A 17,291-nucleotide genomic window follows, 5' to 3' on the forward strand; every position below is an offset into this window, starting at 1 on the left:
CTCCCTCTTCTTCTTCTACTTCTTCTTCTTCCTTTTTCTTCTTCCTTCTTATTTTTAAAACAGATTATTTTATTTTATGCCTATGAGTGCTGTGACTACACACACACATACACACACACACATACACACACACACACACACACATATATATATATGCATCATATTGTGATTGGTGAGTGCTAGGCCAGAAGAAGTTATAATATCTCCCAGATCTGTAGGCACAGATGGTTGTAAGCTACCATGTGGGTGCTGGGAACCAAATCTGAGGAAGACCTATCTCTCCATCCTTTAGGGTTCTTGACAGGGTGAATTCTTTTGATCTCATGTTATGAACTATTTGTTTCTCTCAAACTCTGGTGTTTGACATGTCTCACATGGTGACTTAACTAGAACATGGGGCTTTGGTGGAGTTTGTTAGACCATAAGAATAGACACTTCACAAAAGAAGCCACAGAGTTTTCCTGACCCTCTCTTTCTGCTCTATAAGGGCACAGGAGAGAGCTGGTGTTGTGGGCTTCGATCCCTAGCCTCCATAACTATAAGAAATAAATGTGTGCTGTCACAAGCCAGCCAGTCTATCATAAGTGTGTTATAACATCCTAAAAATACTAACTCTAAGAATGAATACCTCTTTGTGATGCTGGAAAAAGATGCATATTTCTGCTCAGAATCATCCACCTAAGGAAGATACGGTGAGCCCCGATGTGCCTGTGTTCAGCTTCCTCTGACCAATCTTTGCTTACAGACTATCAAGTTTCTCATGTTTCCTGACTGAGTGAGTGAATATTGCCTACTGTAATCCCATAAAGGTGGCCATTTGGTATGGCTGGAAGAAAAGATGCACTGAAGGGTGGGCTGGCATGGGTAACACACATGGTAATACACTGCTGGAGACCCTTAAGCCAGTACACTTCAGTGTCAAGCAAAGTTTATTGTTTGGCCTTCCTCTTAGCCTGTGTTAACAAAATAAATGATACTGAACTCAGTATCACTTCTGACAATGCTGCCCTTGGGTCTGATCAATAAACATGAGAGTTTTTGGCTGTCACATGGAATTAGCACACCACTATAAACAAGAGAAATGAGACATCACATGGCTAAAGTGTCAAGTGTGAAGTCTTCAAATATAGGGAAGCACTGTAGATGTAACAACATGAAAGCCCTCATTGTCTACTGAGTACGTTCAACCTCTATTGACATTTTGGGTACCAAAATGCTTATTATTTTAAAAGCAAAATGCTGCATTGTGAATGCTCTTCCTGGACATTTAATTTTATGTTCTAAAACAATGATTAAGTTTGCCTATCAACCAAACTGATGTGGCCAGAGTGCAAGCATCATCTAATTTATGATGCCTTCTGGACAGATCTTCTGTTCTAGATTAGGAGGGAGTAAGGAATAGCTGTGTAGTGTAGCTGGAGAGTTGAAATGCATGTCTAGTGCTCATGGTCCCGAGTTCAATCCCCAAAACCACCAAAAAAGCTATGTCAAGATACTGAAGAGACAAGTGTATGGAGCTCATGATCTTTCATTGGATTCTGGTTGAGGGATGGGCTGAGAGACATTCTAGGGACACTTTGCAAAGCTGCTTTTCCTCTTGTGTGTTTGGTCTCCTATTCAGAAGTTGTTGGTTGTTTCTTTGCTGGGACCTCTAAGGTAACCATAATCCTTAATTAGAAACTTGATAATCATATAAAGGTTTATCACAGAGGAAAAAAAATTAAGCTAAGTTATTGCTCACAAGAGAGGAGTTTGGGGACTGCAGGATAGTAATAACCATTGACACTGACAAATCGTTCCAGAAAGGAAGTTTGTAAAATCTAATAGCTCGTAAAAACCAACATGTTATTCATGGCAATGATCATGGAGGAACAGAGCGTCTAACAAGACCTTCCACTTTGTTTCTTGCCTCCTCTAAACTTCTGTGTCACCAGACTGAAGGATTCACCCTCTGACGGCAGATAGCAAAATATTCCTGGAAAGTGATTTGGAAGGTAGAGGTGACACTGTGTTGTCAGTGTGGTTCAGAATCCCACTAGGAACCTCCATCCCCACAGCTCAAGCTGTACTTGTCCCTCTGTATCCATGGGATGCTGGCTCCAGAAATCCCTGTGTGTATCACATTGTCAGACGTAAAGGTGTACATGAAAAGTGATTGACATAGAACCCACTTGCATCTTCCCATATACCTCAAATCATTTTTATTGATAAGAAAGAAGAAGATGGAGCTGAGTAGGAGAAGGAAGGGAACCAGCTGTGGGGAGAATGGGCAAGGCCGGTGGAGGGAGGGGAGGATGCAGAACCAAATATAATCTCTATAAGGATGCTTTGATGAAACCTATCACTGTGTGTGCTAACCTAAAGTGTTCATATAAAATCATCTCAGGTGACTTAACACTTGATAGAATTGGATGTGTTGTTTCCTTTTTCTCCTTTGAGATGGGGAGGGGAGTGTCTATTAATGTAGTCCTTGCTGTCCTGGAACTCACTAGTTCCAGACTGGCCTCGAACTCACAGAGACTCACCTATTTCTGCTTTTGCCTCCCAAGTGCTGGCTTTAAAGGCATAAAACATCACTCCCAGATTTAAAGAGAAAAATAAAAAACAAAAAAAAAAACCCCCAAAAGTATGTATGTGGTCAAAACAAACAAAAGCTTTTTTAAATGTGCTGCACATTATCAGTCTGAGATGGCTTGAATCCACAGAAGCAGAGCCACAGATACGGAGGGCCAAATGCATCTCCTCCTCACAAAACATGAAGGAGCAAATTCTAAAGAGGGAAATATAGAGTGTAGGCCAAGAAGGCCCTGATCTCACCACATGTTCTCAGTTATCTCAGAGCACAAGAGGATAAATACTTCAATACTTCCCATACCAGGACACAAAGAAACGAATTCCAGTTATCTACTTATTGGTTCATTCATCTATTTACATTCACTGATTCATGTGTTCAGGGACCAGTGAGTATGTTTTCAATGCAAAAATCTAGGCCAGGAGAGGTTGGTGTGAGCCTAAGTATGAAAAGTGGCCTCTGCTTCCAATCACTGGGCGGTAGTCAGATGTCTGAATTCACTAATTCAGCAAATCTCCTCATCTACTCAAGATTGGGCAGTGTCCTACTAGCTTATACCCTAGTTAGGGTTAAATGGGAATATTAAAAAGTTTGCTTTTAACAGTTAGTGCTGACAATAAAATTATTGAGGTAGTTGTGTTGTTTCTGTGGCTAAGCCATGGAATAGCTGTTATCTACAAAGTAAAGCTTATAGCATGCCATCTCATGCATAGAGCATACTGTTTGATCAACTTCTAAAACCTTTCATTCTTAACTTAGCCTGACCCATGAGTTTCTGGAGAGTGTCCCTCACACTAGCTAAACAACTACTTTGCGCCTTGAGCTATCTCTATAGTCCCATCAAAAACTTACTTTATTATTTCAACCCTGCTCTTTTGTGCAGGAAAGACTTGTTTTCTTTCTCTCCATGTTACTTTGCAGGAGTAGGAAGGAGTTGTGGTCCAGCCGAGGCATGTCAAACCTCCAGGTGGACCAGTGGAGTGCCCTGGAGAGCTGTTGTCCCTGAAAAAAATTGCTTCTTATTCAATTTTGCTCAAATATGCATGACCATCCTCAGTCATGTCCAAACAGCTGTGCACTCATGTCTACTAAGGCAACCCGAGTCTGGAAGTACACTGCAGGCCAGAAAAAAGACAGCTTAGGTTTAGATCCATGCATTTCCATCTTCTGGCTAAACAATTACCTGCAAGGATTTTGAACTTAAGACAAAGCCCGTTAAAAGTTCGTTATTTCCTCGTGTGTCTTTCTTGAATACAATGCTGGTGAATAGATGTCCCTCAGTATCCACAGGAGATGGAGTCCAGAAAACCTCAGATGCTCAAGTTCTTTCTATTCATGGCAATGTTTATATAGGATTCACCACATCTTCCCATGTACTTTAAGTCATTTCTAGATGACTGACAAAAAAAAAAAAGACCAATCCAATGTAAGGGAAATACTATGTAAATAATTGTTATACTTACTGTGTAGAAGAAAGTGCCAAGATAAAAGTGTGCATAGTTTGGGGATCTAACTCAGTTGGTAGAGTGCTTGCCTAGCATCATGGACCCTCGAGTGCAATTCCCAACATCATATAAACCAGGGATGGTAGTATCACTTGTGATCTTAACACTTGGGAGATGGAAGCAAGACGATTAGAAGTTCAAGAATGTTCTCAACTACATAGTGAGTTTGATGCCAGCTTAGCTGGATGAGACCCCACCATCCAAAAGAAGAAAGAGGTTTGTAAATGTTCAGTCTAAAGGCATTTTTTTCCTCCGCAAAGATTTCAATCTATGTTGGTTGAATCCAATAATGGAACTTGTAGATACAGTTGGCCCACAAGTACCAGATGCTGACCTGTGGCCTGGATCAGCCCTTTGTTTAGCGGTATGTATTTTTACTTGCTGAGAATGGAACTCAGAAGAGCCTCATGCATTCTAGCTAACTATAGCATGCTATGTTATATACCCCTAGCCTAGATGTTAACTTTTGTCAGAGATTAATTGCTCAGAAATGAGGAGGATCCTTGAATAAGAGCTACTCCAGAGAGGCCTCATGGGCAGCCTTGACCGCAGGCTTGAGAACACTTAGAGCCTTAGGTATGTCTGCTTAGCAGGATTTCTGTGATGATGTATGTGCAAGTAATTGCAGATTAACAGACCTTTGTGAGATTTTCTTTTTCCTGTAGAAGTTTCAAAATACAGCATGTACCATGACTGTCCAGACTAGGAACAAGCCAAGCGTATAGCATGTCCCAAACTTTGGGAATGGCTCTTGTATATGAATGTTTACAGAGTCTCTCTGGGATTTACCTGTTGTTCCTTCCCTGCAGATGCAGTCCTGGACCTTGGAGCAGGGAAGTTGTAACCTCTACCATCTATTTGGATGTTACTATATGCATACATTGTTTCTATCCGCAGTTCTTCAGTAACCTCTTTTCAAAATGTTTTTGTCTAGGCTGCTTAATAGTGGATTACAGGATGGGTAAGAGGCTTTGCATCTGTGCTTTAACATCAGCCCTGACTCTGAGGGGGACATCATCTGTGGAGTTTCCCAAAATCAATTTTTAAATACTCTACTTGACCTTTGGATTCAGTAGGATTGGTGAGAGCCCAGGGCACATCTCTGGAGTTTAGCAGGTTCAAAACAAAACACTTCCCACAAAAGATTGAAGGAGGAGGAAGGCATCATTTGCTTTCTCCTTATTGTGATCAAATTCCCAACAGAAATAAGAGAGAAAGGAATGTTTTGCTTTTTGGTTTCAGAGAGATTTTGGACCATCATGATGGCAAAGTCACAGAGGCCATACCCTGTGAAGGAGACTCTTCTATACAGGAAGCCAATTTAACCTTCAAAAGTATAAACCTAGTATCTTCTACCAGCCAGGCTCTACAACCCTCAAAACATCACCACAAGCTGAAGGCTCAGTGTTTAAAAACAGGAGTCTGACAAGGACATTTCAGAATCAAACTCTAACACGTGCATCCAGGGTTGAGAAGAGCCCTACAGGATGCACGGGTGCCCTCTGAGGTTAGTCTGGTAGTGGGACAAACAATACCGAGAAATCCTTAGTAGAGTAGCAATCTTTTGAGATTAAAAAAAAAAAAATGGAGAAGTAAGTGAAGAGGTGGGAGGTGGGTCATAGAGACATATTCTTTCTCCATGGCCAATTCAGGGTGAGAGTTTGACTTTACTCCACAAGGCAGCATATCTCAAAGAACAAAGACCTATCATTAGAATAAATGTATTTAAAGATGGCCTGATCAGCTCTTATGTATTTAAAGATGGCCTGATCAGCTCTTTGTAAACTGGTAGGCTTTCCCATGAAGTGAATATTAATGCCTACATGCTACTGTCTCCTTGACTACTCACTGTGTTTGTGCAGGTGACAGCTTGGAGAGTCCTGTGTCTTCTCAACACCAGTTGGGCAATTAGGATACACCACAGGGAACAGTGTATCCTTTAAGTGAAAAGCCTGCAAGGGCTCACCTGATCATAGGTGTCTGAACCTCTCTTCCAGGTGCTGGGATAAGATTCTCTAACTAAAGCAATATAAGGGGATGAAAAGGTAGTTTAGCTTATAAGACCATTTGGTTGCAGTGGGATATCAATTTCTGGGGTTGTTGACTGTGGTTAGGAAATCCACAGAGCCCTGTAATAATCACATACTCGGCTCCTTTGTCCCCAGCATTGAGTTCGCTCAACCTCACTATCTCCTGTCAATGGCTGATTATGTAGGTCAAGAGCAGCCTTGCTGGAAGCTCTGGATGGCACCCAGAACTTAATACTTATTCTGACTCAGGTCTTCCTTTATGTTTGGTTTTGTTTCCCATTATTTTAGTTGCTTGAGGCCAAACACAGTTTAAAAACACTAAGTGAAAAATTTCAGAAGTAACTCATGAATTTTAAATTACCTTCTATTTGGAGAAACATGGTAAATGCTTTCTCTATCTCACCTGGGGACGTGACTTATCATTTTCTGCAGCGTATCCTCACTATATATGCTACTAGTCCATTAGCCACTTATTAGGTATTCAAATAATCAGTGCATCTGCCCCAGTATTAACTATGAGTGCTTACATAACACAATTTTACTGAATAACGGTCCCAGAGTATAGGAGCTCTGATGGTGACAATTAGGATACATCCCTGGAGGAAAATATGCAGGGACTCACCTTATCATAGGTCTCTCTCTTTTTCCTGTCACTGTGATCAAATATCCTGACAAGAGCAACTTAAAGGAAGGGGGATTTATGTTGGCTCATAGTTTGAGAGTACAGTCTATCGTGACTGGAAAGTTCTGGCAGCCATAGTGTGAGACAGCTGGTCACTTTGCTGCCACAGTTAGGAGAGAGAACAATTAGCACCTGGGCTAGCTTCCACCTTTTGAAGCAGTCCAGGACCTAAGCATAGGGAATACTGCCACCCTTTAGGATGGGTCTTCTTACCTCAATTAATCTAACCAAAAGTGCTCACACAGGTAGGCCCATAGGCTAGCCTAATCTGAATAAGCCCTCACAGTTATGCTTGGAGGGACATTTTAGACCCTGTCAAGTTGATAATCAATACTAAACCATGCAGTAGATATGAGCATATGGGGGCGAGGGTAAGGAAAGAGATCATGTACAGGATTGGGTGGTATTTGGACTTCCAGGCATCTATTGGGGTTCTTGAAACATTCCTCTATGGATAAACATGAATATTGGTATATTGAGATCTGCTTATCATTATCTCAGGAGATATCAGGATGTGAGCTGAGTGTTGGACTTAAAAACCAGGGTGTTGAGATTCAGAGGAACAAACTCAAAGAAAGGATCAGAGGAGAGGTCTGCGAACACTCAGTGGTTTTAGGAGACTGAGAACCACACAGAATGTGTCTGTTCATCCAAGAGCAAGTGCATTCAAAATTAAAGGATGCAACAATGTTAAATAGTAATTTTATGAAACTTCAAGTGGTCAGGACTGTGGATAGAACTAAACCAGGCTGTCCCTGGCTGCTGGGAGCCGTTATCAGAGAGGAGGACAGAGATTATAGCTTTAAAAACTGCATAGCAGAGAGTGATGATGCACCTCCCACTGGACCCTCCTCTTGGCTCCCACTGTCTCCCACATACATTTGTGACCTGATATATTTTACTTATCTCATGCTCATCTGCTCAGAAACTACTGTTTGGATCAGGGTACACTTGGGGGGTCATTGGATTCCTTCTCTTCATGTTGACAGCCATGTTATTAAAAATGAGAGAGACAGAGACAGAGACAGAGAGACAGAGACAGAAAGAGACAGGCAGAGACAGGGAGACAGAGAGAGGAGATAGAGAGAGACAGAGACAAAGAGAGACAGAGAAAGATATCTATTTTGGGTATATCCGTGTGAGCTTTGAAGTTACTACCTCCCTGGGTTGGATGTTTGTTTGATATTTAGAGAGCAGAGTTCATAGTCCCATGTCCTCTCAGCAAGAGAAGGTGGATTATTTCCCATGGTCATATAAGATACTGGCAGAGAGAACTTACAGTAGTCCAATACGTATGAAATACGTGTGAAGAAATAAACATGTTGTCTAAAACAAGATATTCATTTTGAGAAATGCTTTAGTATTGTTAATTCTTTATCTGTACCCATACCTAGGCACCTGGCCATCAGAATAATGGGCCTTTTTTTTTCTTTTTTATTCTGAGTAGTCCAGTTTTTCTCCATTGGCCATTGAAGTGAGAATTCCTGGTTTTGTTGGAGACTAAGTTGTGTCTTGTGATATTTTTCTGGAAGCTGTCTCATGAGAGGATGTTTTGCTGAGAACAGACACGTGCTGTTTTTCTGGAAACTGCCTGGTAAAAGGGCATGTGGTGTTTTGCTGAAGTGGATGCTTGAGAGGACACATGATGTTTGGAAAGAGTATAAGTGTAATCCAAAAGACAGTGGACAACATTTGCCTTGCTGGTCTTCATTGGGCTTCACTGATGCTGGTCTTCTCTGATGATGCTCTTGCATTGATTCTCCTTGCATTTTTTGCTGATCTTCACTTATCATGACTTCATAGACTGAAATGCACGGAAGAACTTCTAGTGGTGTTCCAGCTGCTTCTGCTGCTTCAGCAGACTCATGTTAATCAGCTGAGCCTCATGGTTTCTTCTGGATCAAGCTACTGCACTGCTTATTGGTGTTTGATGATTTGCTAATGGACTGGACTGCTGACAACAAAGATCGGAATTACCCCAAAGAACTTCTTCTAAGCAGGTCCCTATCGCCCCTCTCCAGTTAGCTGTCTTCCTCCCTACCTCTGAATGGTGTGCTACAAGAGAGGTTAAAGAACCTTCCTTAAAGTAGGTTTTGAAAAATATAAGTCTACAGGCAATGAGCTAGGCAAAATGTTATCAGGGCAAACCAGATTGGCTTATTATGCAAGATTTGTGACAAGTTACTGGAAATATTTTAGTGGGTTATTATAAAATAATCAACATTATTTCATAAATTATATAGAAGTCAACTTTTTACCATATTCCCATAGCTGCATAATTCTTTGCTCTCATACCAGTATTCTGTGTTTCAGGTTTCCCTCCCATGAGAAAGGAGTTGAGTCTTCATTGGCTTGTTTGGTGCAACCCAGCATTTCCACTAAAACAAGTTAAGGGAGTCCACTCTTGCCACACCTGTTCAGTATAGTACTTGAAGCTTTCACTAGAGCAGAAAGACAACTGAAAGAGAACAAGGAGCTACAAATAGTAAATAAATAGTAAAGAAAAAAGTCAAAAAATCTTTATTTGCATACAATATGATTTCATACATAAAAGACCATAAATATTCCACCAAGAAACTTATACAGATGACAAGTACTTTCAGCAAAGTAACAAAATGCAAAATTGATGCACAAAAAAATGGCAGCCTTCCTGAATACAAGTGATAAATATATGGATAATGAAAGCTACCACTCTTCATAGTAGCCTTAAAAATTATCTTGGAACAACTCTAACGAAGCCAGTGAAAGACCTGGACTGATGTGTTTATCCCTCTGCCTTTCTGTCAACATCCTAAGCAAGGAAGCCATAATCATCCACTTTAGGATGCCATTAGTAAGAAATAATAGCCCAGATACACTGTTTTCTATGGGCTTTTGCCATTGTCCCAGCACATAGCCACCCCCCCCCCAAGTTCTCCCCAGCACTGGCTATTAACCTAAATGTATGCTTGGGTTAAAGGGGTTATTTCTAGACTTAAGGGTTCATTCAGAGCCTCAAAACAAAATGTCCTAGATAATTCAACAACTATGACATTTCTAGAGTGAATAAGTCGAGCTACAGTAGACTCAGCATTAGAAAGGCTGGGTCAAAGGATGTCTTGTACTTCAGGGGTTGAGTTTCTACAGGCTCCATTTTCATGACTTTTTATATTGATAATACTTTTTGATCTTTACTGCACAGGTACAACAAGTGGTTAGCAGGTAAGAGGAGAAAAGATGAAGGAGCAGAATAGTATAGTGGTTAAACACACAAGTCTTTAGATCTGTTGGAACCTTGATTCTACTACTCAACATATGTGTGGCTTGACTTCTTTAGTCTTAGGCGGCTCACCAATAAAATGCACCACAACTGGACCAACTCCACTGAAAGGCTGTGAGAGGCACACTAGTCAACAGTTGAAAAGGAGATGGGTCTCCTTCGTTCTCTCAGGGTGTTGGTTCTTTTTAGGAATTCTCTTCAAATTTGTACAGCTTTGCTATTGAGGCTCTTTGGAATTAGATGTGCCTCTATGATGGGGTCTAGTTTTTTAGATAGATGTTAGAGACAACTCACAATAGGAATCATATGGGTCGACTGTTTCATTTCTTCAGCGAAGACTTGTGAGATGTGTGGATATTTATTTCCCTTATCTCTTTTACTGTTCCAGATGGTGAACTGACTCTATTAGCTTAGAGGGTCTCACTTTCCCTATGCGTATCTTTTCTTTCTTGGTAGGAAACAATGCAAACTACATTTCCCAGACTTCTTTGCCTACTTCTTCCTGACAGTTTTGACCAATGAGAAGCTTTGCAGGTGATTAGAAAGTGAGACTAGTTTTCTCCCTCTGACTCTTAGAGTGTCTCTATCTCTGCTGTAGCAGCAGCAGGAGCTAAGTGTGACAATTAATCATGGGTGAGAGCAATGTCATCTTCCCCATTCCCTCTCATGTCCATGTCCTGCTATGGTTTCCTATTAGGGTAACATTGCTTCTTTTGCAATCTTTAACTAATCATTTGTATGGACTTATCTCTATTAAAAATATTTAGGCTGGTTTTCCTCTCTATGAATGTTTAACAATATAGTCCCATATGACTTTGTGATTGGTAGAAATCATTCTTTAATAAATTTAGATGATCAATGTATTTTTTGGACCTACAGACACATGGGAACACATATAGACAAATGACAAATGTTAAAGAATAAAATGAAGGAATGTTTCAGGTATAGTTTATTAATCTAATGCTGAATGAGTTGCTCTACATATCATTCTCAAACTTGTTTAAACAAAAAACATTTATTATTTATCAATGTTTCTCTATGTAAAGAATTTGAAAGCAGCTTGACTGGGTAGCTTGGCACAGGCATCCATAAAGTAGTAGTCAGGGGTGAGCTAGTCTGTAGGCATCTGAGATTCTGATAGGGGCTGAAGGATTTTGCTTTTGAAGCCACTCACGTGTCTGGCACACCAGTGCTGGCTGCTGGCAGAAGGCCTCAGCTCCTTTCTCTGTGGATTTCTTCCAAGAGTTTCTTAAGTGTTCTCATGGCAAGATAACTGGCTTACCTCTAAAGAAAGCAACCTCTATGATTGAGAGGGATGCTGAGACACCTTTTATGACCTTGTCTTGGAAGCCACTCATTGTAGCCTCAGTTGTATTCTACTGTATTAGTCACATATACAAAACAAATACAACTCTGACACACAATGAATAATAGCTACATTGGATAAGGAGACAATGCCAGCTCAAAGAGGGCCAGGGAACTCAATATAGCTGCAGTGCATACAGAAGGGTATGCATGGAGAAGAGGCTGATGAGATGAGATGGGACTAGATCCTGGTGAATCTTGAGCTCTATGCAGTGAGTGGAAAGTACTCAGCAATGATTTAACTAAGGGAAGAGAAAGTAGATGTTTGAAGAAAGAGACAGCATCATCATACTCATGCTTAAAGAAGGGATAAATGTAAGAGGCATTAAGTTCAAAATGAGTATCTCTGGTTAAAGAAATTATGACTATTTAAAAGAATTTTTAGATCATCTTTAGTTTCCAATCTTCTCTCTCTCGCACTCTCTCTGTCTCTGTCTCTCTCTCTCTCTCTCTCTGTGTGTGTGTGTGTGTGTGTGTGTGTGTATGTGTGTGTGTGTTTGCTTTTGGTAACAATAGAATACATGAAGTTGTTTTTAAAGCGTAAGACACAAATGTGATAGAGAAGAGGATAATAAAAGCAGTGTCTAGAGTACTTGGTTTTGGGGGCCAAAGGGGGGTCGGCAGGGAGTGCTGACATTTGACTGTGGCTTGTGGCATACAAAACTCCAGTTGCATTATTTTATGTTATGCAATATTAGGATGTGGGACCCTTATGAGATGTTTAAGGATATATATTCTTAATGGACTCATGGATTGATATATCTAGGAAGAGGGTCTGGTTTTACAACTCTAGTGTGATTCCTGTCTCATGCTATTTGTGATGTGATGTGCACCTTGAGACTCTACCAGCAAGAGAGCCATCCCGAGATGTAGGATCTTGAGCCTGGACCAGAACAATTACCAATATCTAAATCCTAATTTCCTTATAGGCAAGAAGTGTCTCTCACTTTCAGATATCCCACACTACATAGCACTATGCCTGTTATAGATGTTTATTAAGTAAATCATCTTCCCCACATCTCACATAGATGTAAACACACATGCTACTATCTTTATTCATCTACATGTAGACACACACGCACTTCTTCCAAGAGTTGTGTACATGCTAAATTTGTGTTCTACTATTTACCTGTATCTTTGTACCTAATTCTTCCTGTATTACTTGCTATATTTCTTCTGTGGATGCTGATCTTGGGACATGATAGAGGACAAGATGAACAACAACATGCTTTGGATTCTAAATTATCCCAAAAGATCATATGCTAAAGTTTTGGTCTGCAACTTTGGAAAAGGTGCCATGAAAGGTGGGGCACAGTTGGGGAAAATTAGGCTGTTGAAATGGGACCTCAACTTCTTTCTTCCTTTCCTTTATTTTCATTTCCCATGATATAGGTAGACTTCCATGCTATGTTCTCCTACCATGATGCACTGAGCCCTCATAGGTCCAAAATGATGGGACAAGTGGCCATGGGTTGAAGCCTCTGTACAAGAACTTTTTCTTCTTTTTCACTTGTTTTTTTTTTCTAGGTGTTTTGTTAGTATCAGAAAGAAGACTAGTGTAGACATGGAAAGAAGAACACATGGAGGATGGAACGCAAAACAGAGATCATAGTCTACTAAATGGGAGACAAAATCCAAAAGCGAAACAGAGTCAGGGGGAACACTGCACATCTGCATGTATGTGCACATATGAGTCTATGTGCTTCTGTGTGTCCTAGAAAATGTTTAAAGTAAAGAATACATGATTGTACTATCTGTGTGAGTCTATACTCATACATCTTAGACTTGAATTTATGGTATGATCTGAAGATAATAAGTATTTTAGCCAAGAACAAGTCATCCGTTTTCTGTTATAGTACCCAGGAACTGTTGAGAAATAGGACAAGAAGCTGAGGCAGTGCAGTGCCCCCAGTTCTGTTAAGAAGAGCGAAAAATAACCTAATATGGCAGAAGCTTTGCCAACACTGTGGTGTTAAAGGTGGAAGGGTTGTGTGACACAGGTGTGCCTACCAGTTCATTAGGTGGATAGAAACTTTGGAGAGACCAGGCTGGCACCTAATTCCAAGTCTTTACCCTCCACACTAGTTGATGGATGAGCCTCTAAGTATAAACTTTCAAGTGGCCTAGTTTGAAGAATTTGTGTTTGGAGAAGGCTAAATAAGCCATTTGGCTTGAGACTTCTTTCTGTACTTGAGGGAGATCACAACTCAGTGTATACATCAAGTGATGGCCAGATGAGCAGACCTGACCATAAGGGTCCCTCAGCTATTTTTCATAGTCACTTACCTAAGCTTGCTGACCCTTCAAGGGCATGGAGAGACATAGCAGGCTGGGACTGAGGGATCCATTCAAGTCTTCAGTGACTCTGGAGTTAATGACCCCTGTCTGCTACCATTTCCCAGAATCATCTAGCATTAGTTACTGTGTGTTTCTCTATGTCCTGTTTACTGGGTTAGGACTATTTTAGCAACTTTCTCTTGATGCAGAGATTAGTAACAACTATGTAAATGTGCTTTTTTCCTGTATTTCTTTCTTCTTAGGATGCCCATAGCAAGTGATACACTCCAGATATTCTGTGAGAATCTGTTTCCTTATGTCATCTGGGTAAAGTTGGAAATGCCAGGCAAATCAGTCCAAACTACATGAGGTTTTTTTCCAGATGATGAGTACGTGGCTTTATCAAGAGAAGAAGAACCCGGTATATTTCAAGAACGCATGGACCCAAATGATGAACTATTCTTGTTTGGGCAGGGCCATGTGGATGATGGAGCCAAAGAACCTCTTAGCATGGTCATTGAGTTACTGGCAGGAAAAGAGAGGAACAGGAGGAAGCTCTTGCAACTGAAAGGGGTAGAAAAAGGGACAAACAGGGGAACAATCTCTGTGTTGAGGCACACCAGCAGGCAGTAGCACAGCCTGACTGTCCTAAAGAAACGTAGTCTCTGATGTCCTCTCTGATGCCTAGGTTGCCACCTGAACTGCCACAGAAATAAACCCACCTCCTCCAAAAAACACTTGTGGATGAAGGGTAGCCCTGAGAAAAGTCTCTGGCATACTTATACTCTAAAGGGCCAGGATTTTCTGGGTAAGAGGTACCTTCTCAACTCAATCAGTGCAATACAATTTAGGTCTGTAGCAGCATTCTGTTCACAGCTGTAACCAAATACAAAGACATGGTACTTTAAACGATGCCTTGTTATCTGATACTAAGTCCTGTAAGTTGGAAGTCTGACACGTGCTGAAGTTTACTGGATTGAACTCATGGACCACATTTTCTTTCTTTCCAGGAAGTCATCTCGACTTTCTTGGCCCATAGGTTCTCTCCTCCAATTTCAAAGCCAAAGGTGGTCTGAGTTCTCCCATCCATGGCTCTATCATATTCTGCCTCCTTCTTGGGACTCAAGAACCTTAGGATTACATGGATCCCCAGGACAATACAGGAAAATGTTCTCATCTTAAGGTCGGCCCACTAGCAACCTATTCCATTTGCAATCCCAATTCTTTTTTGCAAGCAACTATGAAAAAAGAAAACAGTTTCAGAGATTAGGAAATAGATGGACATTCTAGTTTGATAATTTATTTCATCTCCTACCAGGGGACTTAAATTTCCTTTGTTGCTATTGTCCTTTAACTTAAGTTAATTCTTTTGATGCAGCATAGAAACATAACAAGCAAAGCGACTCAGTGTCCTAAAATGACTCCTGAAACAGATTAGGGCTTTTGATTTCAGCTTCCTCTTCAGCTACCTACTGACCTTGAGATAATTATTAGCCTCTCTCTAAAGCCCAGTTTCTCATCTGTAAAATGGGCACAATACAATTCATTTACTGAGACTACCAAAGAAATGCAACCTTTTGGCCTAATAACTAACATGTAGAAAGTGCTCGGCGAATGTTGATTTTAAGTTTTTAAAGTTAGGCAAGAGTAAATGGGGAGGGGTGGGGGAGAACTGAATAGAATTAAGATTTTTCTGTAAATGAGCTCCCCACAGATGGTCCAGTCCTTTTGGTTGCTCACTGTGGTGTAGATCCTGTCTGTTGGAGCCTTTAGGACACACAGGGCAGTTGGGGACAAGAAAGATGCACACTTCAGTCTTCTGGTCTGTGCATTCAGTCACTGTGCCTTTGCTGTGCCACCTCCCTTGTTTGCCACTGCTGCAGCCAGGCCAGGGAATCACAGCCTTGGTGGCTGCTCCAGGTAAGAGCCAGGCTGACAGGAGTCTTCTGGGGGAAGTTACCCATAAGAGGATGGCTTTACTCCAAGGATCTTGTCCAGGGTATCTATGGAGAAGGTCATAGTGAGGCACAGAGCTCGAGTAAACCTGTAGCTAGAGGGCTTAAAACTGTAGGACTACACAGAGAAAAACTGTCCCCTACAAATTAAAAGGCAGAATGAGGCTGTCCGGGGAGGTTACTTTGAAGAATTCTGAGTCCTATCAGATAAAGCCTAAGTCAAACAGGAAGAAGTTAGATTAAGAGCTAGCATTATGGGCTTGTTGCATGCAGCAGATACCATCCCAAAACACACACACACACACACACACACCTTGCACTAGCACTACTTTGCTTTTGCTTAGGTTGTTTGCTTTGGGAAGTGAGACCAGATCGGGATATGACATTACAAATTGCCCAACATCCTGGCCTAGGCACTTGAAAGCCTAGGCTTGGGATGCTGGAAAGGGGATAAATTAAGGTTTTTTTTTTTTTTTTTTTTTTGTTGTTGTTGTTTTTAAAGAGCCCCTGCATCTGGTGAACTCATCGATCCCTCCCTTCTACTCTGTGGTTACCACTGTTTCCATGTCAGAGGCAAGGGATGAGGGAGGGGACGAGGGATGAGCAGGACTCCCCCTGGTAGGTGTTAGGAAGCAAGGAGAAGTGGAGCCCTTGATCTTTCCCTGGAGGGCCCAAAGGCTAGAGTGCTGTTTCAGAAACTGCTTTTCACCCCCAGCCCTGGACCAGACTAGGAGTGCATGACCAGAGTGGGAGCCTGGCTTTGGGCACAGTGAGTGTGAAAGGTCGCAGGGGGGATCTTGGAGGACATTCCAGAAGCCTCTGCAGGGGTCTTGGGAAAAGGGGAAATGGTTCGCCTGGTTTCCAGGAGTCCTGCATCCAGAATTGTAGCTTAGCTTCGGATGTGATGGGCAGTCCAGGAGCAGCAGGCTCCTAAACTATAAACATCGGAAGTGAAAATTCTTTTTAATCACAATGAATGAAAAGCTCTCTGGATCCGCTGGAAGCAAGTCTATGGGAGCACTGTAACATTTGCTTCCCTGAGGGTTCCGAGTGAAAGAGAAGGGTTTCACTCCGAGTCTCCTTTTCTATGAGGCGGGCTTTATCTCTCCTGATCTATCTTATTTCACAAATCACACACCTCCCCCGGCCCCCGCCCCAACCCCATCTTTCTGCTACTCCCACTTTCTGGATCTGTCTTCCCCACCTTTCTCTGTGTTCCCATTTTCCAAGCTGGTGTCTTTCTCAAGCCTGCCTTCTTCCAGTTCTTTCTCCTTTCCATCACATCCTGACTGAGGCTGGGACTTCTGAAATATTCTTTCTCATTTTTTCACAAGGAGTTGATGTTAGTGTACTTTGAATCTACTTTGCCTAGGGATGGCGTGAAGGAAGTCCTCTTCAAGGGCTGAAGCCAGCGCCAGTGGACCTCGTGGAGAGCCAACGAGGACGATGCTCCAAGGTCAGGTGTGAAGGAAGTAGGTTGCTGAACTTAGTGCCCACTCTGCCCACTTTACCACAGCCTTAGGATACACCCACCCTGATTATACCTCCTCCCAGAACTGGCAATCAGGACTTCTGCGTTGCCACTTAAAAACAGTAACATCACAACCAACACGTGGAGATGTCATCACTATAGGATAGCTGGAGCC

The sequence above is a fragment of the Mastomys coucha genome, unplaced genomic scaffold (assembly GCF_008632895.1).
Source record: "Mastomys coucha isolate ucsf_1 unplaced genomic scaffold, UCSF_Mcou_1 pScaffold7, whole genome shotgun sequence".
Lineage (NCBI taxonomy): Eukaryota > Metazoa > Chordata > Mammalia > Rodentia > Muridae > Mastomys > Mastomys coucha.